Consider the following 23,450-nt stretch of genomic DNA (forward strand, 5'->3'; position numbering starts at 1 on the left):
CTCTGGCACAAAGAAATGAAATTGCTTATGATTCAATAGTGTGGCCAGGGTTAAAAAGAGACTTGCCTCCTGCATTTGTTGCCAGACACACTCTTTCTCTGCTGCCACGTTTGTCACTTAAACTGTGTTAATTTTAACCTATCAGGGCATATAAAATGTCACATGCTCAGTACTTAACCAAACCAGTTGTCATTTCAGTTCTGGGTCACTCGAGGCTACCTATGGAAGAACCATAGACCAAGAACCATTCCCAGAAACAATTCACCAAATTGCCAGTAAATATGCAGAACTCATGAACTACTCGTAGGAGACAGAACAGGTGAAATTTACTGCAGAAATTCTTAGCTGTGGTTTACTTCCTCAGCCAGTTACCAAAACCAGAAGATGCAGGCTTGGTCCTTAAACCCAAATAATTTGTTCAACAAAAATGCCAGTTGCTCTTACATTTATTAGTATTTGCATTACAGGAGTCATATGGATACCATCGGGCCCTGTCATGTAAGACTAAAACCAGACAAATGAATGATACCGAGAACCATAGGAAAGGCTTTGCAGTCCTTCAAAAGAACTGTCCAGAACTAAGCTGAAGAACTCCCTGGAGAACATCCTGCAGGGAGTTGTTGGGAACTGGCAGAGGAGATGGACAAGATGACCTAACAGGGTTTTTCCATCTCTGATTTCTGTGACTACATAATTCCATCTTGAGGCAGGACCAGAGGAGCTGACAGATCTGCAGTCTCTCTTAAAAGTTATTGACTCTACCCATGGAATAGATCAAAAATTTAAGGGGAAAACACCACATGTGTATTAGGAATTGAGGGTGTGTATCAAGTTCTTCTTAAAAGCCATAAATGGGAATGAAGATGCAATGAAAGCAAAGATTGGTTTTGGTTTAAAAGCACAGTGAAGATGCGACCAGATGATATTAAGCAGAGAGATGGCTTATTACGTAAAGTTCAGCACTGCTACAAAGCTACAAATAAACGTTTTGAAATTTTGTTTCTTCTTTAGCATATAAAAGACAACGTCTCTTTCCAAAGCAAAATTCGTTTCCAAAATTTCAGAACATTTCTGCTCCCGCAGGTGTCCTTGTCTAATGTATTTTCTAAAGCATTTTAAAATTAAAAATAATAAAAACTCTAATGGTGCTTTCTTGGCTATGGAAATCAGAACAGTTATGAAAGAGCAATAAAGCAGCCTTTCTCTTGTAGCTGCCAACAACTCCAGAAACATGTTTGCTGGAACTCTGACCCCTTACATAGAAAACACTAAAACAACTGCAACTCGATACAATTAACTGGTATTAGATTCAAAGTTTGTGAGGCCAAGTGGCTTTTATGATATATTTCTTGGTACTTACATACTAATGGAAACACTCCAAACTTTTGAAAAAATATATTCCAGATAGGCTGACTGTTAACTCATTTTTTTTAAAGCAACTGCTTTAGCAACTGCCCGTCCTGTCTGCAAAGAATGAAAACCAGACGGACACGGCGTTTCTGCTGCTGTACACCCAAGAAACTTGTTCTATCTGCAATCAGCTCTCCCTCAGAATATATTAGCAATGGCAATATCCAAAGTGTTATGGATAAAGCTTTCATTGCACTTCTCAAAATACTAGTATCACAGTTGTAACATTTCCCAATCCTTCTTTTCATTCCCTCGCTTAATATTAAAAGAGGTACATAAAACTCATTCTAAGCCAGAAAGCCTTCAGCTATAGCCTGCTCTACACAATACGCTCTCCCTGTATGAGCCAGGGTAATAACTGTGGCAGAAAGATGACGGTTCAAGATTACAAAGCTCCTAAAACTGTCATTCCTCTGCATTCCTTCCACCTGTGTTGGAAAAGGGACAGCTATCAATAGCCACAGAATTAGAGGCAGAAGGTTGAATTGGACCCTACTAGCCAAAGGGCTACAAGAATTGTATAATGCGTATTGCTGCGAGTTAACCGAAGAGATTCAGCAACAAGTGAAATGGATTGGCTCCTGCTGGATATTCAGTGGATTGTTTACAATCATTTGGAAAACTCAACCCAGCTGCTAATTAAGAGGTGTTTATACCACACTGGCACCGGGAGCAGCCTGGCGAGCAATCTCAACAGCGAAAGCAAAGGGAACTTTCCAAGGTGGAAGCGACAAGTTTATTCTGCTTCTGCTGTCGAAATATCTCATGAAACGAGCAGTGTCTGGAGCTGTCACTCCAGCATCACCGAGAGCATGTATCGTGTAATGCTGCTGAGCACTCCTGCAATTACAAATCCATAAACAATTAAGGCCGTTTCTGTGAACGGATGCGTACATTCATATCGCAGTTGTTTCCTGTGCTTTAAACTTTCTTGGGCTAAGTCTATACAGTCGATAAATGTTGATTCCTTTTCTGTATTGCTATAAACATCAAAAGTTTCACTTGATAGTTTATTTTGAAATAAACTGAAAGGAGGCCAAGGAAATCAGTAAAGCAATAGTCTGAACACAGTGTGGGAAACAATACCAAATACTTTAACAAATAAGAAAGTCATTTACCTCATTGATACACACAGTACCAAACAAAAAATGAGAAAGGTTACTGCTTGGGGCTCATCACCCTGGCTACACCACTGCCACAGCACACCAGTGGTGTCAGGTCTATGCCCCTATTTCCATAAGGAATCAATCTGTCCATTCATCTCATTTTCTCAGTCAGTAAACTATCCACCGTTGTGATGAACTGTAAAAACTCCTCTCACTACGGGCAAATTTTCAGCATGGTCTATCAGAATGAAAAATATCACTAGAAAATTTCATTAGACTAGAAAGTGAATGCTGCTGAATGCTCCAGAACCTTTGTAAATCTGTGCTGCTCCAGCCTCAGCAAGGATTTTCTGATTTAGCTGTTAATTATCTCACCTCTTTCCTTCAGCAAGGTCCCCAGGAATCACACACTACTCCATTTTCCTTGACTTTGTACATATATTCTATTTTGTAATAGTAAGGCAGCCAAGACACTATGCAGTTACTGCTTCTATAGGAAAGCAAAGATCTCTTCAGCCTTAGCCCATCACTCAAGCCGATAGAATTCTTATTAATCATCAAAGGAGCGTGGTTACAGCATAAGGCACTGTAGCAGTGTTGTGAAAGGCTCACGCTGCAATTCTGCTGTTGCTTACAGCAGTCAAACTGTGGTGTTCTGTGCTATTTGTTAATGTGAGTGGATTTGGAATTACTCTGACAACAGCTCCTGTTCAAGTGCAGTTCACCTTGCACACAACTTAGAAAAAAATCCTGGATTAACCCTTATATCCACATTACTACAAACCCTGACTTGTGCACAATGACAAGGACAGTCCAAATCACAATGTCAAGATGTGCCATAGTGACATTTTGCATTCTTCACCTAAAGATCTTAAAAGGCTCAGAAACATTGAAGACTTAAGCCTTTCCATCTCAATACAGGAGATATGTTACCCTTTTCTACTGCTTTTGCTTCTCAAATTACTCAGCAGCAGCAGATCTAGGTATCGAGGTCCTATATTCTAAATTTCAGTTCTGGTCTGTGCCCCTCTACCCAGCAGCCTCTTCTCCTTAGGTCAGGGATACAGTCTGTGAGAAAACATTGGAAAGACAACACCAAAATCTCATTCACAGTCACTTAAAATTAGAATTTCAGAAGTACGTATGATTTGTGATAGAATGATTACATATGTGGCAGATATTTCCATCACAGAAACACACAAAGCTGGTTGTCTTTATGCCCATTTAATTTACCATGTAAATTGTCACTTAAGCCTTTGTGACCATGATCAAAATTCACAATAAACACAACCAGAGCAGGATCTTCACTTACGCTTTTGGCCAATGATGGGACTATTTATAGCCCTCATAACAAAACATGTACCTTACCATGGCAACCACAGCACCCGGGTTCTATCACCGAGACAAAAAGCATTGCCTTACAGAAAAGCACTAACCACCGTCAAATCATGCTTCCAGAACAATTTGTTTCCCAGTTTCCAAGCACATATTCCTCATCATTGATCATTATGAAACATTATTTATTGCTTTTCTCTGTTACATATTTGTCTTCTATTTTCTTCACAGAAGCAGAAAAAGATCAGAAAAGAAAGGATGGGGGTTTCTATTTGTCAAGCCAAGTATTCCAACCTTATATATAATTTTCAAGTATGAATCAATAAGGTTATCCATACTAGGAAGCCTAATAAATAGGAGAGGTTTGTATTCTGAAACTTTTGTGCTATAGCCTCATGCCTACTGAAGTCACCTGAACTATGCCAATATAATCAGCTCCAGTGTTGAACATCTTCAGTTATTTTTATATCATCAGTTATTTTTCTATGACAATTGTCATAAAATTTACTATATTATTTGATCAAAATTCTTAAAGACAAGCAAACCCCCAAACATTAATAGGAAATTTTAATCTATATCTCAAATGTCTACAGAGAAGATTTTTTTTTTTTCTTCTAAAATGTTAATAGCAAGACGACAACTATGACAGGGATCTTTAAGTCAATTATTTTCATGGCTATTAGAAGACTGCAGTTTTCAAAACTGAAGCCCCACTCCTGCATGAAAAACCTAACAAGGGTGACTGGGATGCAAAGACTGAATCCAGCTTCCACTGCATTCAATGGGAAAGATTCCATTGACTTCAGTGTGCCCTGGGTAAGAGCCCTGGCTCTGGGGTTTGATCCTTTTTACTTGCTGGTGACATTGAAAGAATCTTTGTTCTTGATTTTGGTTTTCTGTGGAAAAATTCAAGAGTTTGAAGGCAGGTGTGAGAGTCTGGCCCAAGAATGGGGGAATGGTCACTTCACGGACCATAAGCACATACTGGCCTGAAAAAGATAAGGGAAAGTTGGGAATTAAACATTTCAAATGGGGAAATAATAAAGCAAAACCGCCCCCAAACAAAACAGTTTCAGTACACAAACAGGGAGAAGTGACAGGAAAACAATTTACAATCATAACAAGTGTTAAAACAAAGTATGAAAAAAATTATAATGGTGTGGTACATTATCCAGACAAGAGTCTTTTTAAATATCTGTACGCCACGTACAGTATAGATCTTGGACTAGCATATATTTGTATATTTTAGAGAGATAAACAGAAGCCCAGATTGTTTTTTCTCCAGTATCTTTTAAAGATAACACAGTAACTTAACTTTTTAATCTGAACTATTTCTAATTACAGAGTTGGGTTTTTTTGTTTGCTTGTGTGTTTGTTCATTTGTGTGGTTTTTTTAAGACTGTAAAAGCTCCTATAACTGGTAACCAGACGGACAAAAAGAAATCAGGATCACTCAGATTAGGTAGAAATGTTTTAAACTCTTAAAGAAGTAAAACTGAATGGAATTCATGAATGAATTACTATAGCTTTGAGTAATCAATTCCAATCACTATTAATAATATAACTTTCCCTTCAAAGAATTACTTTCACCTTATAAAGTCAAATCTTGTAACCTCCTTAATCTTTAATAGAGCCTGCAACAATTACAATAAGGCATAGAGGATCTACAAATTTGAAGCCCTGTGCGATTATCTCTTTTTCCAACAGACTCTTTTGACGATCATAAATAACAGTAAAATTACCATAAAAATTAATAGTACTACAATTAAAGAAAATCATTATGTAAAGGTTTATGAATTTTGCAGCCATTAATAGACGTAAGTTAATGAGCCATAGGCTTTCCAGAATATGATACCAGATATTTTTCCACCAATGAAACTTTCAGAGTGCCAAATCCTTCAGAGGTCACCAACTTCAAAAATAGAATAGAAAGTTACTGTTTAATACTAATGTGAGTAAAAATGAAACAGAAGTATTATAGCAAGTATTGCGCATGGCAATTCGAACAGCCTAATAATAAGAGATAAAGAAATCTACTTTGTCAACAACTTGAAATGAAGACAGACAGAACTAGAATATTCAAGAAGAGTAAGATGCATTTTGAACATTCTCTGCGTATTTAAAAGTCACATGTACACAGATTCATAGCTTTAAGCTAGAAGGGAAAGTTAGGATCAGAGCCTATAGACACCAAGTGATGGAGAAATTTATTATGCCCCTTGGAATCATGTTCCCAAAAAGGTTATTGTAAATGAAGAATGTGCATTTTGACAACAACAAATAAAGCCGATAATCTGTTCCATTACTATGTGCACGGGATGCTTCAAGCTCACAGTAACAAAAATATGGAGAAAGCACAACTCCTACAGTATCAATGGCCTTTGGTTTTGTTAGTCACGTTTTTAAAGAGATGGCAAATATCTGAGTTTTTTAAATGACTAATAAACTTGCTACAGCACAAGAAACAAGTACACATCCTCTTTAAGGAAATAAAGCGTTGGTTTGGTTTTTTTAATATCTTTTCCCTCCAGCCAGGAGATAATAATATTTCCCCTTGGACAGTAACTGCCAGTTTCGTGACTTAAACAAGTAGGTACAACCTCACTGGCATAATTCAGTGAGATTATTTGACGTGAACTGATGATCTGGACCCAGCGGGTAGCACGTTGCGCTGCTGCTCCTGTTCCGCTGCAGCCTTTAGAACAAGCATTTATTCACACTGTCTCATGCTATTGCCACACATTTATTTTCAAAGTAAACTTCAGTGAAAGCTTCCTGCCATATGTGACTTTGCTTTTTGGTGTCTCAAGAGCAGGAGACTGAAGGCTCCCACAATCTTGTTTGTAATCACATACAAGATAAATACAATGGATTTAGAGAGCACCAGAAACATCAGAACCCTAATTAAAAGTAGCACCCAAAATTGTCAGATATATGACATATTAGACACTTAATCACGACACTAAAGATAAATATTTTGAAGGAAAAATTTCTAGGAAAATTTGACTGGCTTTCTTTACTGATCCTGGAAATAATTTAAGAATTGACATAATCTTCACGATCAGTATGTTCATTCCTGAAATTATACTAGAAACCATCTTTTCAGTTGATGAATATGGTAATACAGACAGGGGGAAAAAAGATCTTTACCTTGTAATGTCTTGTAACGTCTTAGAATTCTTTATGAAACGCTGATCCTTTTGTAGCTTGTATTCTTTGGATGTCATGTGAGATCTAAAGATTAGAATAAGTATATTATTACTACCAATAATGATGCTTACTTACATGTTGATGAGAGCTTGCTGTTATTAGCTTGTAAGACAGTTCAAAAGTCTCCCTCCTGTAAAATGTTTTGTACTATTCACTTTAACGTGAAATACTCAGTCACTTTAAAAACAATGTAATAACACACACGCTTCAGATCCTTTAGGCTGGATCTTCAAAAGCATTCAGTATCCTGAAGGTAAGTTACTGCCTTTGTCAAAATAAGCCAAATGCTACCAATTGACGGAACAAATTAAAAAGGTATAAACTTATTTGTGAGATAAAAAAAAAATACTTCAAAAATAAGTGTCTAACAAGTGCTACCCGAGTCACAGCCACAACTATGTTATGCTGTAGACTACAAAGGCACTTATATAAAAATATGTACATTTTTCACAATTTATAGTATACATATTGATACTTTAGTGTATGAAACTCCTTGTATAAAAGAAAGCTTAAAACATACTGAAGAAAAGCTAGTATTTAAGTAGTTATCCTTGCATTTTATTAAAATAAACACTCCTCACTACTGAGGAGCAATGAAAATGAAAAAGGTTCTCTCTTCTTCTACCATTTACTCTCTTCTTTCCTACTTACAAGTTATCAGGACATACATAACTTAAAGCACACAATAATATGATTATTAGAGAGGTATTTAAATTGTGTCCCATGCGAAACAAACTGCTATGGCACATTGGACCTCATGGGATGCTGGATTTAAAGGAGATTATGTGCTTAACTTTTTATTTTACCAGCATTTCAACATCATCGTTGAAAAACTCTTGGCAATTAAAAGACTTTGATCCTATAGGAGAAAGCCTCAAGACTGCTCTATAACACATGATATGAGATAGTACAGGAATGGTATTTTTTTAAAAACATAAATAAATTTGAGATCTGCTATTGAATGCAGGTGATGAGTAAGAACCATAATCAAGTAAACATAAAATGGTTTATATGACCTAGTTACCTTGTTACACTTAGAATTACAACTAAAAAAAAAACAGATACCACATCTTAGACATACTTATACATTCAAACTTTACATGTACTTTTTTTTTAATGGTAAAACACTACAGACAAAAGATAAAAATGGCTTCACTTTAAAGGGGGGGGGGAAGATAGGTCCCAAGAGTCAAGTTAAAGATTCAGAAGTCAGGGCTAGGAGGGAAAAGGAAGATAAATAATTTAGCACTAAGCATAACTAAAGCCTGTCAATCTGCCAACTTTAAGAGAAATAAAAAGGTTTACAAGGATCCTGAGAGTTTTTACAGAACCTCTAGGGTTTTGAAAAAATAAATCCAGAACAAGAAAAGAGTTCTGAAGTATTCCGCATAAACAGATTTTAAAGACACTGATTAGACCATGAGAATAATAGTATGGAAAGATTTCTTTAGTTTGAAATTAGCCTGTTCTCTGGCGTTTTGTTTGCCATCCTGTATCGTCACCAACCACGCCATCAGCTGTGCTGTCTTTTCCACAGACGCATCGCCTTGTCCGAAGCTGGGAAAGTTGTGCTTATGGGAGACCCAAACATACCAGTATCATTTTAAATAATATGGACATGCCTATGTTTGGCATTAAATGTACAGGCACTGCACAACATATACACAGGTATCCTTTTAAGATGAACCACACGTTCATGCTTAAATACCAACTCTGATTGTCTTTGAGTTGAGTAATTTCTGGATTTTGGAGTACGAATATTCACGGTTTAATGTAGGACAACCAAGCAAATAAAAATCTTAGTAAGCCTTGGCCACTCACGCTTTAATGGGAAGGGGGAAGAAAGGGAAGCTTCACATTATTTTATACTACTTTAAATTTTTTTTCCTCTTACTGTTTTTTTTGCAATAAGAATATATAGCAAGGTTGATTTGCATAAAACCAGAAGCTAAACTGCAAAACCCGCACCTACGTAAGAAATTTTAATTCCGTATCACCATCACTTTCTCCTTCCAATGAAGATGTAACCTTGTATTTCATTGCTCAGACAATGTTAGCTGCAGGAGAATCACAGAAAGGAACCAAGTTCATTTAAGACATAAAGCAATTTTGAATTGCATTGATTACAGTGATCAGTCTATCACTTTAATGTCATCTCAGCTGGCATTTATTACAAAGACATACATGTGACAACCCATTGATCCTTAACACTGTAGCTGAGATAAAAAGTCTATCTGCAAAAGAAAATTACTTCTTTAATTAGAAATGGAGTATCATTTTCTCTTTTCTTTGTCAGAACTTCAGCAGCCACAGATCAAATATATCACAGGAAGGGTTGTAGAATCTGCCATCTAGTTTGATGTCTTCATAGTTAATCCTTCCGCACGCTACAAATGAACGCTTGAGATGGGAAAGAAAACAGGTATATTCCACCTCTCTGAGGAGACTCCAGCTCCCTGCTGCTTGAGAAAGGGGAGTCCTCCTTGGAGGACTCTGCTGTAAGACTGAAGTTCAGGGGACAGGGTCACAACTGCTTTGAGTCTCTACACATGGAGTAAAGGAGCCAACAAAACCAACTCCACTGACTTTCAGGAAGATTTTCAATGAGTTAACTATGGCTAAACACGTACCTCTCCAAACAACAAACTATTCAATACAAGTATTCGCCATAAAAGAATCCAGCAAATATTTGCTAAAGAATATCCCGTAGAAATGACTGGATCTTGCCCGTCACTTAATGTATATGGAAAAAACAGATCTCAGTCTACCAGAAGATATTCCACAAGCAGATAAAAGGATAAATGTGTCTGATACACTGTGAATGACATGTTGTTCTATAAATTCCAGGAGGATTCCTTGTTGGTGAACAGAATTTGAAGCCAAGTAATTTAATCTGTGGACCTATAAAATCCTATTTTTAACGTTCTGTTTTCTCTTTGTACAAATCCAAAGCTACATGTTTGGAAAACCTTACATTTCATACAGTGCCTCTCTTCGTCCTTGGGACAGCCAGTCTGAGTCTCCCTTGGAGGTGAATCTATCAATTGAATTGCCTTCTTTTTATGAAGAGCATTAATGATTTCCTATCAATCTCTCTCAGAAATGCCAGGGCATCTCCACACTCTATGGCTGTACTTTCTAGCCTTCTCTTTCTGCTCTTCTGTCAGAACCATCACCTTTGGGAACCAAAGACAATGGTAAGTTCGCAACTTCGGCTGCTATCTTAGTGCTACGCTACTAGTTCTAATTTATACTCTCCTTGAAAAGCACGTCATTCAACAGATACGGGTTTAATTTCTCTAACTTTTCACGATGAAAATCACTAAGTAATACTAAGGTGGACAATGTAAGTAAATCTACACACTCTTGTGGGTGTAGACTTTTAATATCAAATGAAATTAATTCTGGACAATTAACTCATATTCCATTTTCCCCATCAATTAAAATCAGAAAGTTCAATGCACTGCTGATTTCTTAGCTGAATACAGAGTTTATATAGTTAAAAATGTCCAGACTGAATGATTATTTACAACAGAGGGTTTCAGGACCTTAAATTATTTAGATTCTTTTCTGCAGTATGTAACCTTTTGGGTTTACTTAAATTGCTGCCTACAAATAAACTATCAGTAACTCAGCATCTAGTCATAAAAATAACTTCATTGGGCTGCTGTTAGATATTCAATTGCCCTCACAATATTTGTACAGTATTTGGCTATAAAGCTTTAAATAATATTGTCTTAATTCATCTGAGTAAACTATCAGTTCCCTTAAAACAATAGACAAAAATCTGCATTCCTGTTTTAACTTTCCCCAGGGTTAAAATTAAAACTTTCACATTGCAGATCTTTACTCTATTTTGCAATAAACTCCCTTTATGACAATGCAAGTTGTGACAGTTGATGGCTACTGAAACGCTTAAGTGCGCGTTCCCAGCTATTATGCAGCGAACAGGAGCTGTGCAAAAATTCCCTGTACAAGCTCTGAAAATTTAGCTCTCAAACATCTAGAAAGGCAGAATTGATTGGCTGTGATCATTCTTCAGAGCGAATAACTTCCATCTTTAACTTGACTCAACTAGTGAAACACTCAGCTGTTACCAATCAGTAAAAGTAATTTCCATATGACCAGCTATTTTACAAGATACAAATTTTGCCCAAATTCTGTAGTTCTGTTTGAAGTAGCTCCGTACGAACACGTATAAGAGTAAATTAATAACCTATCTGTTGCAGAGTATGGAAAAGAACCAGTACATGTAGAATTTGAGGTTTAATCTCTGAAACTGGGCAGGAAGATCTGAACTGGGATACTAGAGTCACGATTCCTCAGCTGAAACAGAATTTGGGCTCCCAAGGGTAGGTTGAGATTAAGGAGAATTCCTAGTCTCAGTACAGGTTACTGTTTAAGTGGTATTTTGACAGAGCTATGTATTTACAGATACAAATAAAGAGCCAAAATTAGCAAATTCTATGTAAAGACACCACTTTATGCCTAGAACTTGATGAAATGATTCCAAATATCTTAGAAATATGAAAAAGTGTCTATTCAGGATAGTGAAACAGTTTGAGTTGACTGATTTTTATATTATTAGTTTACAAAAGGTAAATTATGTATAGGAGACCAGGATGATACAATATAACAACAACAGAAACCAAGAGTCTCAGATCCAGAACCACTGCTCTAAATACAGGATACCGTTGCTGTACAGAAAAATGACTTATATGAAAAAACTAATGGATGGAACTCGTATCTGCTCCAATTCGAGAATCTAGTGTAGGATGATGCTAATATCATCTAATAATATCAGGATCAAAGATGAGTGGAATAAAACTTCCAATTTTAGATGCTCTTTATCTGCAGGTGTGAATGTATAATGAATTCTCGCCACTGGCTCCCTATGATAAATCCAATGATTTTGTGCTCTACGACAGCAGTTTCTACAATTTTCTTTTGGCACAACCTGCTTGGAATATATGACAAAACAGCAGGGTGCCAAAATGTTTCTCTAAATGATCTACTTTGCAAGACAGCTTCCAAGTGTGACCCTGATGAATCTTATCATTACTCTTGGAATAGAATAAACACGAAAGAAAGAACCCACATATCACTTACATAAGTGGGCATTCCTTTGTTTCTTTTACACACTGCTTCACATCCGTGCCAAAGTATTAATCCCAGCATACAAAGCATTTTAAACCCAGGTTAAATAAAAACACATGATTGGGTGGGATAGGATTGCAGTATGCCTATTTTTGAATCCTGCTGTCTCAGACAAGTGTAATGAATCATTTGATGTCATCTCAATTACCATGTTAGCTCTAATCAACTCAATTGCTCTTCCTATCCATTCCTTGTATGGGACTCTCCAAATGAGATGGCAGAGGTTTTCCAGTGGATAAACCCATCCTCTGGCAGACTACAAGGGTCAGGATTTGACAAGATTCAAGCCACAGTATAAGGCTGGATGACTCCATACCTTCAACGAATATCAGATCATTTTAGTGGTACAGAGAGGCATTTCATTGCAATTTATAATGATGATTCAATGTTTACTTTAGTTGGGAAGAAGTGTTTACATGCAAAAGCTATATTAAAAACAGGGAGGGGATCATTATACACCTTCAAAAGCATATCTCTGAATTAAGGTAGATTTCAGTTGCAACACAGATTTCCAAAAGCTCCTAATTTTTTCATCTTTGCGTGACATGCCTGGCTGCAAACATCAAGGAACAGGCAATGAGGATTAGTAGAATGCATTAAGAAAGGTTCCTGAGGTATTCCTACAAGTGAAGGAAAAGTGAGCCTAAAGAGAGTTAACTGTGGTTGGTTCCCTCCTCCTTTCTCAGTCTAGGAACCCTTCCATATGCTGTGTTCTATTTATTATTTCTGCATTGCATCAGGAGGGAAATATTCACACTGAGCCACAGGGATTAAAGACTGAAGCTCTAGAGCAGTCAGATCACATCCGTCATATCCAGCTGTTTTCAATTCCAACACCTCACACCTGCTTTTATTTATTATTCCTGGGCGAGACAAGACAGGGCTCATTTTTCAATCTTTAAAAGCTTTCTTAAGAAAGACACAAATCAATCTATTCCTTTCCCTTTTGCCTCTGCGACAGCCCACCAAGACAACATTAAGTCAAACCATTGACATGGGGAGGATCTGAGCTAATGGGAAGCCACTCAAACACTGAAGCTGGACAGGTCCCTTGTCTCCCAGCACAGTGACAGCGCTGCAAACTGGAACAGAAACACCAGCAACTACAAAAAATTCACCGTTAGCATCGACTCTTAACCCCATTTACTCCCACAAGTTTCAATTTACATTGGAAATGGACTCAAGAGGTTTGGGTGGCAGTGAATTAACGAACTAATTCATGTACTACTTTATGCAGCAGGATCTCCACTTGTACTTGTTTCAAGCTACCGTTCCACAGAGCCCAGGTGTGGACAGTCCAGCAGAATTCCTTTCCGATTCTCTATCAGGAGATCACACTCCCTCAGCATTTGATTGTCCCTTTTTTATCAAGTAATTTTTCCAGACAGGGACTCATAAGTCATTCTTTTTGCAATCTTCTCTCGTGTCACAGGCTAGTCCTACATCAGGATCTTCCTAATTACTGCTCAACGGTAATTATTCAGTCACATTTAAAATGCAAACCAAATGTACCAGACCTCCTTGTACTTACAGCACAAACACTCCCATTCACAATTTGTCTCATACCCACCACACCAGGTTATTATCTGATGGAGAAAACTTGTGATCACTAAATTCCTCTTTATGATTTTTAGCAAGTCATTTCATAGCTATATTCAGCTCATTTTTTGGTACTGCCAAGTAGATACAAAGTCTTCCCACATCAAATGAAACAGGCCCTTAAGCTCATAAAACATTTTAAATTCTTGCATGAAGTTTAGCTCTGAAACACAAAGTATTATCATTTGTAATAACAAAATACATTAGGAGATGCTGAATACATTTGCTTTAAAGGGCAACTTTGCCCCACTACTCTTTAAAAAATAAAGGATACTCCATAACGAGAACAATCATCAGTGGGAATTCAAAACCAAACCGATGCATTAAAATCTGGATAGCATGTAATAAAACATACCTACAGTTGCCATAACACTGATGTGCTGTAAACGCTCTGCAGTTTTTGGAAGAGTAATGCACACTTACTACACAGACATCAAGGCAATTGCCCATGATACAATGTTAAAAAAAATAGATTGTACAGTTTGCAGTAGCATCAAGTCTCTATTCAAGTGTAAAAAAATTAATTGACTCCATCTGTATTGGCCTAATGACTGATTAAATGACTAATCACGGAAGTCTTAATTAAAATCATTTTTCTGTACAGAAGAGGATGGAGGGAGGAAGGCAATCATTAATGTGTTATAATGTATGTCAGATTCCATTTGTGCCATTTACTAACAGCCATCAAACGAGTAATTATGCACAAGGTCATTCTGTAAACTTTCTGCATACATCAGACTGATTGGATTAGGGCTTGGTGCTTGGCTGGGTTCTGCATGTGCCTGCTTTTTTTCCCCAATCACAAACCAGGTAATTAATATTGCTCAGAATAAATAATAAAGGAATTTGACATTTCCTCTTCCATCTTTGCACCAGCCAACCCAGTCAAAGATTCCTTTACAACTTTCATATGTTATTGGGTAAAGTCCCATCCCTCATTCATTAAACCAAGCCCATCCTCAGCTATTCAATATTCTTCATGAATTGACAGGGATCCCCGTCACACAGTGAAATCCTGTAATATGCAAGGAATTTTCCCTGCATGAATAAAATGACCAGGCAATTAAAAGAATCCTTTTCGAGTAAAGCAAGATGGCAGTATAAAATTAAAAGATTTTAAGTGTTATTTGCCAGCCACCTGACTACCCTGATGCATAGTGACCTTCGCTATCGAAAAATAACAAGCTGCTTCTACCTCAACAGCTGAGACCAATCTATTTAAAACAATGTATTAAAATGAGTAATGGAAAAAAAGTACATCTTGAGATTAGATAAACAAACTTTCCACTTGCATGTAACTCATACACAGGACCTACACTTTTTGATGAAACGTTGCATACAAAACCTTGAGGTCCAAAGTATAAATCGCAACATAGAAAATACGGACTGATTGCTGACTGGTCTCCTGCAATCTCCACAAAATCTTATTTGCACCCACAGTAAGTCTGTCAAATCACTATCTGCAACAATTCTCCACATTCCAGATGACAATACGCTATCTCATGTATAAAACAACTTTTTTTATAAAACTAATATTAAATATGTCTTAATGGGAAAAGAAAATAAGGTGATATAGCCCTGTCACTATTATCAACAAACTCTGTAAACATTGCTTTCCTTCAAAATCCTGAAATCAAATGTGTCGCACTGATGTGAGTTGCAGTTGCAGAATTAGTTGCCAAAGTTGTTCAAGTTCTTCTAAAATAAACAAATCAACTTTTAGTGCTGAATAAGTTTTTTAAACTACTGTTGCCTGTTTTTCCTAAACAGAAGTATTCCGACCATCAGTCTTGATAGAAAAGATCTCTGCAGTGACACTGAAAATGGACATCCCCCTGCACACATACAATGTGCTGCTTTAAAGCGTAACCAATTGGTTAAAAATAGTGCTCAGAATATGGATGGAGAACCAAAAGGGACAAAAAAAGATGAAAAGTATCTGAAGTCGTAACTACGTAACATCCAATTACACTTTTGGCATGATTAAATACTATTCTGTCTAAACTATTCAAAGTCATGCAAGTCACAGAAAAATATATGTAAAGCTACATCAACCGGCTTCATCCAGATTTCAACTAAATACATATTTCAATTAGTTTGAATTAATTATAGCACAAAATGTAGTCAAACGTGACCCCACATAACTGAAGAAAAATATGTGACAACAAATCTCTGCTTGCAGTAACTGTCAGCATCACATATGAAAGGTTCATTTTGCTAATAAAGGGAATAGAATTGACTGATAATTTTAAAATTAAATTCAGCTATTCTATAAATGTAATTGAGAGTTTTAAGGTGGCTCTCAGGGCTTAAAATCAGCATTGAGACTTTAATGTGCCACTCTGAGCTTCTAGAGAATTAATGAATTTTGTTTTATCTTCATTTGAAGACACATACATTTAAAACAACCACAAAATCCATCACCACCAAACCAGAACACTCCAAATCAAACAACATACATTTTTATGGAATAATTCAACACAATCTGCACTATTCTGCTAATGCAAATGAAAACTTGCACAACTACCTAAATTACAGGGTGGTGTGCCATTCTTAATCGTCACAGAAATGTAGGAGTTCCTGTTTCAATCATTTCTATTGTTTGAAATACAGCCGATGGTAACGGAGTGGCTGCCACTGCAGGCAGAGACCAACTTCATGGGGAAGTTAATTAATGACTCCATGTACGACTTACTGTAGGTTTAAAGGAATTACAGACAATGTGAAGATCCATGTGCGAGACAACTACAAGTACAGTAAGTGACCTGTCTGAAACTTCAGTACTTTTTTCTACATCCATTAACTATATAGGTTATTCCTGATCTTTGTTTGTATAAAATATTTAAGACTAAGTCAAGCATTTCAAGTACGTCTCAAGTACCTGAAAAGGTAACAGCACACAAGTACATACCCTTCACATCACAGTATAAACGTTCAACTAAGCTTGACTGAAAGGCAGCCTTCACTCCCTTTTTTTTTCTTAATTAAAAAAAAAATAATTAAAGTATCTTATGCCCAAAGACAGACCACAGAAGAGAGAGGGCGTTCTGTGTGAAGGCACCTCCACCTATTCTAGATCCAGAAATCTGGGAATTTGCAACTCCCTAGACCACTTAATAGGATAAAGCAAAATAGCTTCTCACTAAGGGGTTGGAATGCAACCAGGTAAAGCCATCTAAAGAAAAACACAACAAAACAAAAAACCCAGGAGTCTACACTGAATTCCCTGGTCACACTGCAAACATGAGGGAGACAGTTGCTGCATGTGGGAAATGAAGCACTTTTGAAAGTGCTTTACATACTTAGGTACATCTGATTTCTTTCATTAACCAGTGCACATTGTCCTGTCTATTTTGACATAAACGTGACTTCTCATAGTGGTTAAAGATGACAAAACACCTTGTCTGCTAAAGAGAAGCTACTGCAAGCCAGTGCTACCAGCCCTGATTTGACACTGAAATCACTGTGCCTGTTCATGTCAGCAAGTCCCATTATAATTATTTTATGCTTTCCTATTAGCTGAACTAGTGAAATGGGGGAGAATTAGTCATCGTCGCAGATTTGCTCAAGTCAGTATTTTAAAAAGCCTGTAACCTATTATACAGTAAATAAATTAAAGCAAACACTGGAAAAGTTATCAAGAAGCAGGCTATAGTAAAAGTCACTTTTATCACAACTCAGCTAATGGGGAAGGTAAAAAAAATACCTCTCTTAGTGTTGCAACTCTCATCCATCTCAGAGGGTACCTCCACAGTCACTTTGTCAGTTAAGAAATGCAAATTAGAAATCCCCTATTCTTCTATTTGTTTTGTACAGTGAGCACAATTTCTGCATGAACGTCCAACTGTATTTCCATCCTCTTTGTGTCACAGAAACCTCATTTACCAGCCATTCTTTTCCATATGAAAAGATCTATAATGAGGAGTCTTTCTGTCATTGCCCTGCTCCTCTGAGTCAGGAATTTTCATTTCCCCCTAATACTTGCTGCTGTAACTGCAATTTCATTTACTGTCATCTCATACCACAGCCCTAATGCAAGCACATCTGTGGCTGGATCACGGAAAAGATTCAGTATTGCTTTCAGAGTTGCGTATCGATTAAAGGGTTATGAGAAACCAGACTTTTTATTTACTATGTTCTCATGTGGTACTTATAAAAAGGAAAGTTTATTCACTGTACTTGAAATGACAGTATATTCTTCCAGTTAGTCACCTACCAAAAATATCTGTATGAGAATACTGGATATAAAAAGTAGGACTAGGAGGCCTACTTGCACATGCATTCTCTCAGAAAACAACTGAAAGACGTAAAGTCAAACAAAAGCTAAAAATATATTTTTAATTCACATCTAAGCAGTATCATGAAAGAAAATGATTACTTTTTGTTTTGAGGAAATAATACTCTTCAAAAAAATATTTTTACTATTATTTTCTTTTTAACAGACATACAAAGTGTTTTATACGCGCTGAGCCAAATTTAGATTTTCCGTGCTTAAATAAACTATAATTTTTATGTTACCACAGTTGTTCAAATCACCCTTGCAGAACTTGACTAATCTAGTAAGCAGAGGAGAAGTTTTCCTTCTCTACGTAATTCTTTTAACTGTCTGCCTACATCGTACGTAATGCAATTACAGAGGTTCATTTAAACACATCAGTTTTAAACTAGCAAAGTTACATTTAATTACTGAATGCAATCACAGCAACACAAATCAGAGCAGACTGCAAAACTAAGCTGAAAAACCAGATAGGAGATTTTAATGCAATTTTAAAGTTGTAGTGAAACCTCCTACACCTACTTTATTTGAAAGAGGGCAAAAAAAGCTCTAACAAAGCAAGAAAAGTACTTAAAAAAAGATCCCAAACACCCAAAAAACACAAAAGCAAACACTCTCCAAATTGAGAAATGTCAACCTTGCAAGTACAAGCCCATGTCATAAGGAAGTAAAAGCTGTAGTGGCATGAAATGTGAAAGGCAATATTATATTCCAGTGGTCAGCTAAGAAAAGGACTGGGCCATTTGTCCGAGAATAACACCAATAAGAAGTGGTGTATTGCAAAGAGAGAAAAACTGCTCTGGACACATAGCGTTCTCCAGCGGAGCAGCAGGAACACTTATTCACACATACCTGCTGTCTTCCATTTTCTCCCGCGAGACACTCATCTTCTCAGCTTTCTCAGCAGATATTCTGCCACTTGGCTTTTTGCCTCCTTTCTACAGAAAAAAAAAAAGAAAGAATAAGAAAAAAAGGAAGGATTTCTGTAGTGCTTAAGTGCCAAAAATGGTGTAATTTATGATGTGCTAGTATTTTCCTTTGCATTCATAAGTTAAGAACAAATGCAAAATCATCAGCACTTGAATATGCTGGATTTCGATTTACATATATTAAGACTCTCTTGTGATTTCCTATTATTTATTTCTGTAAACAAAACTGTATCCCGGTCACTAAACTATTAGCATCCCCTACAATAACTCGAGCCAAATCACATACAAGATAAAAGCCAGAACATACAACTCAACAGCCAAAAGAATTTGTAACCAGAAGTTGTATCAAACTCTTACCTGCTCTTCCATTTCAGAACTAATATCTTACTGGGAATGAAGCAAATAATTACCTATACCTGAACTTTAGGAATGGGCACATCTCACTTCCTCAGTTCAAACACCAGTATCTAGGCTTTGCCCTAGAATTTTCCCAATACAGTTGCAAGCCTTCAGTTTGTACCCTAAGTTATTTTCTGGACTATTTCCTGGAATTTTTAAACACCTACACCGTTGTTTTCTTTATTTTAGTGTATTGTATCCATGCAAATACAGTATTTTATATTAAGGCTGGCACAGATAAAAGTTTAATAGCTTTTACTTTTTTCTTTTCTGAAACATTCTTCAAGATCCCACTGTAAGAAGTACAGCAAAGCCTGAGAAATTATGTTGACAGTATTCCACAAAACAGGCGGGCTTTTTTTCCCCTCTTTTCATTCAGGTGTAACAGAATTGATGCCACCTTATATGGGTTTTGTCACAACCAACATGGCTAACAATTGCATAATACTGCAATTACTCATGATAATTTTACACCAACCCACTGTGTAGCAATTCAAATTTCACAATTAAATAACATCTGTTCTGTGAAGGACCTGCAAGAAGGCTGGTTTGGTCATGTTCTTAACGAGTGGAAACTTGAAGAACCATTTCAGAACACAAACCAGAAGACAGAAGAACACTTTGGTAGGCAATTGCCCGTCCTGGCAGGAGTAGTTTGTGCTGGAAAGCTATTGTTGAGTAATTCTGGACAAAACCTAAAAATAGCAGTGTTTGTCTCAAATTCTGTGGGGTGAAGTGCAAAACAAAGATAATATTCTAACTGTAATACTTTATCCTCGCTAGAATACCTTAAAGCAAGAAATATCTAGTTGTGAATGCTGCAGTAATCTCCACAGTGCCGTAACTTTATCATTATATGGCAAGATAAAAGTGAAATCTTTGCCTCTGCAAGGACATTAAATAACATCTTTCTCTCCATTAGCTTTTGCTGTAGTAGCAGTATTTATTCTCTGGGCAATGAATGAGAACCACACTGCTTACAGGATAACTCCAGGTTCTAAATGCACTAACAGTTTCAGAAAGGTTCCTGTGTCACTAAATTTAACTTTTTATATTATTATTAATTGATAGCTCTTGTGCCACACAGTTTCAAAGGAAACGTTTAACACCAAGAAGATACTTTTAGCAGTGCACTGTAGTCCCAAGGCTGGTAGAACTGCCATCAGGGATGGGAAATCAAATTTAATAAACCTAAGTAACCCCCTTCAACTTCCTTCCTTTAACAGTGCAAAGGAGGAATTCTGCCACCCTTTAGGGAAGAGAGAGGAGATGAACATTTCTAGTGGAAACACTTGACACAAGCCTTCAAGAGGTTTGCACATAATGTATTTATTTGCACAGTGAGAGTCAAGATACTTATAGTGACAAGTAAAGACTCAGTGGCTACAGCTGGGTGATCCGGGCAAGCACTGGAAACACAGAACTCCTGGATTCACACTCCCATTCATTGAATGACCCTGACCAAGTTGCCCTACGCTGATGTGCAGGGAAGTGACGGTACACACCTAGCTCACTAGGAATGGCAGGATTATTTAACTGTCCCACAGCCTACAGTGGATAGTCTTTAAAGAGTAAGCGCCATAGCTGTTAGGCCTACAGAAGGCTCACTGTGTCACCTAACCCTTCTCTAACACACCTGTAAGTACACAACGCAAGTAATTAAATACGCCTTTCACAGTGAACGCAACTGCCACCCTTATAAATAAAGTCTTCCCACCTTTTCCAAGAGAGTTGCTTGTAGAATTTTGCTCCCTTGTTTATTTAGGAGCCTCTTAAACGTCAATGGAAGTCCTACATTTAGATAATCCGTTTATTTAAAGAATTCTTCATACCAATCTTTAGCTGAAATAATCTCAAAATAAGCAGCTGTTCAAAGAAAGGTCTTCAAGATCAATGATTTCAAGGTGCCTGACAGGATTTCGCATCAGCTGTCTCAGAAACCTTACACATCTACAGTCGTATTTCAGTTGTCCCACATTACTGGCAAAATGGCCCAAAGAAGGTTTAAACAGCAAATCAGACAGTATTGCTCTGGGCATGAAAAACATACTACCCAGACAACTACCTAATAAGGTTTATGAATTCCAGTTTCACATGCTTTCAAAGCGAAACTAAAGCACCCAAATCAGAGAATCATTCCTTAAATATCCCCTTCATGTTAATTTTAATTATAACAATTATTACTATCAGCAAGACAAAGATCATGTTCCACCTTCGAGAGATAAGTGCCAGCAGGATGACTACTTTCATAACAACCATTCAAGATAGGGCAGCTTGACCTCTCTGGGAGTGAAATATCAATTAATTATCTTTTTACAGCCAATTCAATTAGAGCACACTAATCACTGGTGTAGGACATCAAGCCAGAAGTTGGGGGCGGGCGGGGAAATGGAAGGAAAAAATATTGGCAGTGAACAACTCTCAGTATGGATGACAAGGCAGGAATCCTACAATTGCAGATGTGACGTTTATTACCACCATGCAAATACTTATTAGCTGTACGCCGCAGACTAAATGCTATGATATCGCCCTCATCTAAGTGAGCTTTTTTAAAAATAAAGTTATTGGTCTTAGGGGTAATAGACATTTAATGTAAAGGTGACCAGACACACTGCATTAGTCTTTAATGTTAGAGTCAATTCACCAAAGAGCTTCGTTCATTAAGGAAAAAAAAAAAAAGGAAAGATTACCTCATCAGCAGAAAGCAAAATTTACTTAACTTTTCTTAAACAAACTAGTATTAACTCAAGTTACTGAGGACTATTTCACTACTATACTGATTCCAAAGAGAACCAAGTGCAATATATCTACAATAATGCACTCAGCAGAATATTGTACAAAACGTATATGCAAACAAAACAAACATTTGTATCTATTCTATTCATAGCATTCATGAAGTAAAATGGCAGAAAGCAGTACGTTAAAGGATCTCTTCTCACATGAATTTCTGTGAAATGAGTCTTGCACCATTTAGTTCAGCATAGATAACAGAACCTGGAAGAAAAGTTACCCAGTCCATATCTGAAACAGCAAGGGAAGACTGCTCCTTTCAGCCGTCTTGATGGACAGAATTTAAAGTATAAAAAATATATTTTTGACAATATGGTTGCATCATATAAAACAGATGTTAGCTCTGCAAAATCAAATAAAAATTATACTACAACAAAAGAGAGGAGCCAATGTGGGTTTTTTCCCCTCCCTATTCTGTAACACTAACAGTGAGCTGTTCCTAGTGGACAGGTTTGTCTTTGCTCAGAGCTCTTTAAGAAGTATTCTGAAAGAAAAGCTCCATTTGTTCCACCTGCAGAATCACGAAAGCATGAAAGAACATCCTACTGGAACTTCTCTTCTAGCTTTGTCTATTCTATACAGGTTCTTCCAATCCCTGCTGCAGTACCTCAGAACTCTCCCCTAGTATTCTAAGCAACGTAACCAACATCGGTCAAGTGTCTGTTCTGCGAGTGTCCCCGTTAAGAGACATTCTCCTGTTTAACACTTGTTTTGAGACAGGTTTGTACATTCTGTCCTGCACCTCACCCTGAGCTACCAGTACTTTCTGTTCCAAAAGGCTGTTCCACACAATATTTTTCTGCTGCCTTAATAGAGTACTGATATTTGCTTCCATTTCCCATAAAGAGTTCTGATACCAAATTAATTCTTTTTCATCATAGATCTTGTCTGGGAAGCTACTAACAACCCCAAACAGGTATTCTGTTCAATCAAACCTGCATTTGCTAAACACGCACACACCGTAAAACAATTACCAGGTGAATTTCTCTCTCAGTGCCGCTTTAAAAATATAGCCAACATTAGAAAATGGTGTTCAAATTACCTGCAATAAATATAAACCCCACACAGCCAGACTGCCAGAGTTTCCATAAGGGAAACACACTGCATGTTTCCAATAGCAAACCCCAAACTTCCTTAATGTAAAACACAGACAACATATTTAACAAATAGTTTGCTTTCAATGCTGGTTGAAAAACATGAACCCATGAAGGCACCAAGACTAAAATCAACTGTTAACTG

General features: G+C 37.0%; 1 long non-coding RNA gene across 1 annotated transcript in view; it reads right to left on the minus strand.

Annotated features, from left to right (window-relative positions):
- Positions 1 to 2,409: 2,409 nt before the first annotated feature.
- LOC141474073 (uncharacterized) overlaps positions 2,410 to 23,450 on the minus strand; it is a 40,748-nt gene continuing 19,707 nt past the window's right edge. The window contains exons 6-8 of the long non-coding RNA XR_012463615.1: positions 18,946 to 19,031; positions 7,002 to 7,085; positions 2,410 to 4,840 (exon numbers count right to left, since the gene is read on the minus strand). This is a non-coding gene — a long non-coding RNA (uncharacterized lncRNA). The remainder of the gene's footprint in view (positions 4,841 to 7,001; positions 7,086 to 18,945; positions 19,032 to 23,450) is intronic.

The sequence above is a fragment of the Numenius arquata genome, chromosome 20 (assembly GCF_964106895.1).
Source record: "Numenius arquata chromosome 20, bNumArq3.hap1.1, whole genome shotgun sequence".
Lineage (NCBI taxonomy): Eukaryota > Metazoa > Chordata > Aves > Charadriiformes > Scolopacidae > Numenius > Numenius arquata.